Source organism: Macaca nemestrina, chromosome 12, assembly GCF_043159975.1.
Source record: "Macaca nemestrina isolate mMacNem1 chromosome 12, mMacNem.hap1, whole genome shotgun sequence".
Classification (NCBI taxonomy): Eukaryota; Metazoa; Chordata; class Mammalia; order Primates; family Cercopithecidae; genus Macaca; species Macaca nemestrina.
In genome coordinates this window covers 102,886,514-102,891,102 of record NC_092136.1, presented here as the reverse complement: position 1 = coordinate 102,891,102, position 4,589 = coordinate 102,886,514, and the positions used below count along the sequence as shown (strand labels likewise).

Below are 4,589 nucleotides of genomic sequence, written 5' to 3'. Positions count from 1 at the left end.
CAAATCTATTAGCCTCCTTTTGTCTCACTGTATTCTGAATCTACCCCAGATCTCTAGACACCACTCCTGCTCCTTTGCCCTTTTCACCACTCCAGCCTACCAACACTTGTATTTGCTTTCAAGATGAGGAACATGGAGGAATTGCTGGAGGAAAACACAAAGTTGTCGGAATATGAATTCTCCACCTTCACAAGTATTGGATTTTATTTTTTTATTCTTTATTCTTTATTTTTATTTTTTGGAGGTGGGGATGGAGTCTCGCTCTGTCACCCAGGCTGGAGTGTAGCGGCGCGATCTTCACTCACTGCAACTTCCGCCTTCCGGGTTCAAGCATTCTCCTGCCTCAGCCTCTCGAGTAGCTGGGACTACAGGTGCCTGCCACTGTGACCAGCTAATTCTTGTCTTTGTAGTAGAAATAGGGTTTCACCATTTTGGTCAGGCTTGTCTCAAACTCCTGAGCTCAAGTGATCCACCCGCCTCAGTCTCCCAAAGTGCTGAGATTACAGGTGTGAGCCACCGCGCCCAGTCAGGAGTATTGGTTTGACGATGGGGATGCTGCTCTGTGGCTGCAGTGAAGAAATTGGAACCAATGTGATAATACAGACAAGAAATTATCTATAAAACATTGTGTAAATCAGCCTCAAGGCAGTTCTTTACCTGCTCCCAGAAGAATGGTGTGAAACTCTGAAGAAATTATATAGCCCTCCTGAGTCTCAGTTTCTAAAATATGGTTGATAATAGTAACAAACATGTATATTTTCTATGTGCCAGGGATGTTTACGTGCTTTACATGTATTAATTAACTTATTGTAACAAAAGTTCTATTTTTGTTCTTATTTTATGAGTGAGGAGGAAAGCACAAAGAGGTGAAGTGACGTGTCCTAGGTCACACAACCAGTATGTGGAAGAACTGGAATTTGAACCCAGCCATTCTATCTCTAGAACTATGCACTAAACTGAAAGAATGGATCTACAGCACTTAGCAGACTCCTTGGCACATAGCAAGTACTCAGTAAGTCATAGCTGCTACTTCCTCAGTCCTGAAGATGGCGGTAAGGGTGGGTTATGGGTGGTGGAGGTGTGGGTGAGAGGTCTAACAAAATCACACACAAACCACACCCTCAACACCAGTATCTGAAGTCATTCTTTCAGGTTTGCAGCTGTGGTCCTCAAGTACTTCCTCTGTCTGTACAACCTCAGGACCACTTCTCAGTTTAGTGAAATAAGTGTTTGTATATCTACTGTGTATTTTTGAGGGCATAAAGTTCTGTTTTAAAAATTCAAAAAAAAATCTATCTAGAATTAAAACTAAAAACATGAATCATGGTTTTTTTATTTGCAACTAATAAGTCTTGCCTGCCTTCGTTTGGTTCTGGACAAACAGAGGGTCTTTCCTTGATGGGTGGTGGAATCAGAAGACCCTTCTGCCTTTTGTGAAGACCATTCGACCATTTAGCCAACTACTGAACTATCCACACTAATGGTGATTATTGGCATGGGAATGTGGTGGCTTAGGAAATAGGAACAAATGCCCAAGAAAAGATGCATTATTATTGGTCCACAGAATAAAGTTTAAGCTTTGTTCGAGGAAACAGTTTTTCTTTTACTAGATATCTTAGTTAGGCTAGTTTTAAAATTTGTCTATATTTCCTGAGCATATACAAAGCCAAGGGAGAATGGCCCAGTGGTTTCTAAAATACAAAGAATATTAGCCAGCCATCAGGAATTTCTCTCAGGGAAATGTGAAGACCAGATGGGATGATGGAAGCACTGTACTTGGGATATAAAACATCTGAGACTAAAATCTTGCTGGATGCGCAAGTGGGCACGGACACAAAGTGTTGACATCCAACACTTCCCTGAACCTATTTGTTCCCATACTTACACAACTTGGCCATGCCATATGACCCAGTCAGATGAAGTACAAGATAGTCATTTTTTCCAAACATATGCCTGACTTTATTTCTACATCAGTAACTGAATCAACTCTGAGGATTCATAGAGTTGCTGAAAACACTAAATCCTCTTGAGCCTTAACCCATTGTTTTAAAACCACATGAAGTGGATGCAGTCATTCCACAGACAGCACATCGACATGGCCACACCCTTAGATCACCGGAACGTGTCTCACGCTACCTGGAGGATATGTTAATCTCTCTCTGCCAACTCCAGTAGTAACTGACGGTTGATGCTATCAACTCCCAATTCCTCCTCCTTGAGAAAAGGAAGAAGATAGTTTAAGGTGTTCCCTTCAGTTGTATAATCATTGATGATTCTTTACTTAGTGAAGAAGGATTAAGACTTTGGACCTGGGGGTAAAAACACACCCTGTAGAAGCATAGTTTTATACCAGCTGGATGCATGTTACTGAATATGAAATCACAATCATCAGAATTGAGTCAAGTTTGAAAAGACTCTCTGTATATCCCCTTGAGGCTAATTCCCATAGTTGGAGCTCTCAGGAGGTGGGCAAGCTACCATTAATAAGACTGTCGTCCAAATTTCTTAAAATAAAATTTAACGCTGAGTTTTTGTTCATTGCTTCCTAATTCACTAGGGATAGTAATACTGTGTATACAGCAAATCAATTCTGATTACTGAGGTTGTTGGTATATTTTTCAGGGAGGAACTAAAATTAGGTTTAGTTTCAAAATGGAGCCAAGCCACTCATGTGAGAAGTTTAAGTAAAAAGTGCCAGAATAGCATACAAAAGACACTCAAAAAGAAAAAAAAAAATTAAAAGTAGCAGGACATATTTAGTTCATCATATAAATTGACTGGCAGGTTAGAGTTGCAAGATATCAGATTATTTGGTCTATATAATTCTACAATCTAGGGGTAAACAACATTCCCATGGCAAAGTAGGTACATTCTCATGGTTGCTGACCACTGGGGACATAGTTGGTGACCAAGAGTAGAGTAGTTTGGGGAATAACAGGTCCCTGAAATTAATGGGGTCTCCCTTCTTACTCTCAACGAAAGTGCAAAAACTTCCAGTATTCCAGTGACTCCCCATGTAGCTCCTCTCTGAGGTAGTATAGTTCTGCTGCAATCCCTAGACAAACAATCTGTTAAGAAAAGTAAAGACAGACTCATTTTATCTGTGTGGCACCGAGTAGTTTCATCGTTTACCTGTGACAAAGGATAGTGACTTCAGCATGCCCTCTCAGGCTGGCAGTCCCCATTGTGATGGTTCCTGTACCGGAGCTATGGTGATGAGGTGACTATGATGATCACCCGCAGGCCAGGGCCGGTTGTAGAACCTTGAATGAATCCAGCAGGCTTTCTGCTTTGGTGAGAGTCATGTTGGCTACAAAGCTTCCCAGGTTCACGGCTTTATTCTGACTCAGAAACACCCCTGTGTATGAAATGCTGGTCACTGGCTTAGAGGAGGGTTTAGACGACAGGAGCTGATTACAGTGTGCAAGGAGAAAGGGGAGAGAAATGGGAGGAAATAAGGGGCCTTGGATTGGAATAAGAGAAAGAAAAGACTGCATACTCTGCAGCTATTCACCTGGCTACAAACTGCTTTGTCCAAAGGGCACTTGGGAGACGTGCCTCCCACCCCAAATGGGCACACATTAAACAGTGCCAAAGTGGAATATGCTGTCTGGAGTGTGTGTGTATGTGTGTGCTCATCAGGGGAGCTATTACATCCACCTAGTCCTATTTTCCTGCAGCACGGACCACAATAAGAGCACATGAGTCCTAGAGAACAGTGACTGGAAGATCGACAGCCCAAGACTAGAGGTGGTCCCACAGCCTCTGCAGACCCAAAGATACACATTTAAATTCCCTCTTTGGAGATACCCAGAATTTCTTTTGGTGTTTTGGCCACAGCAGCACAGCAGCCAAATGTGATAATGCAGCACAATAATGCCAAAAAAATAAAATATCAAGGTTTGAATTTGAGCTCTAGCACTTTCAAGCGCCTCTGTGTTTTGCATTCTTGTGCATTAAAATGAAGATAGAAATACTTGCCTTGCCTACTTCACAGGGTTGCTCTAAGGATCATATAAAATAGCATCTTTGAAATATGTAAATTATAAAGTATGTATTAACATGAAGTATTGTTGGTTATTTCTAGATCCCGGCTCCCTCTCCCTCCTTTCCTTCCTTCCTTCCTTCCTTCCTTCCTTCCTTCCTTCCTTCCTTCCTTCCTTCCTTCCTTCCTTCCTTCCTTCCTTCCTCCTTACATTCCTACTATTTTCTAAGATCTCCAAAGGCTAAGTGCTAAGCAATGGGGAGTTTGGCTTGCATCACTGGAAGTTATTATTTAAATCATCTCTGAATGAATTCACTTATACCTCCTCACATTTAAACCAAAGGAATCATCCAGTAACAAACACCAACAGGAAGGAATAGAGGCACAGCAAGTTCATACAGCATATTTAGAGCTCATTTATTATATAGAAAAGCATCTTTCAGATTTTCTAGACTAATAAATATTTTGTCCCTTCCTTTAGTTTTTGGTAGTTCTATAAAATCCATTTCTTCAAAACCTTTTGGCTTTGGAATTAGGATCTCTAAGGTGTTGTACCAATAAATTTAGAAAGAGACTTCTGTCATTACATGATGTCAAAGCCAGT

At 41.2% G+C, this 4,589-nt stretch overlaps 1 long non-coding RNA gene across 1 annotated transcript; it reads right to left on the bottom strand.

Annotated features, from left to right (window-relative positions):
• Positions 1-251: 251 nt before the first annotated feature.
• LOC105493703 (uncharacterized) lies at positions 252-3,115 on the bottom strand. The gene is made up of 3 exons (XR_011610354.1): positions 2,971-3,115; positions 2,137-2,214; positions 252-566 (listed from the first exon to the last, which is right to left on the bottom strand). It is a non-coding gene; the product is annotated as an uncharacterized lncRNA (long non-coding RNA).
• Positions 3,116-4,589: the final 1,474 nt, after the last annotated feature.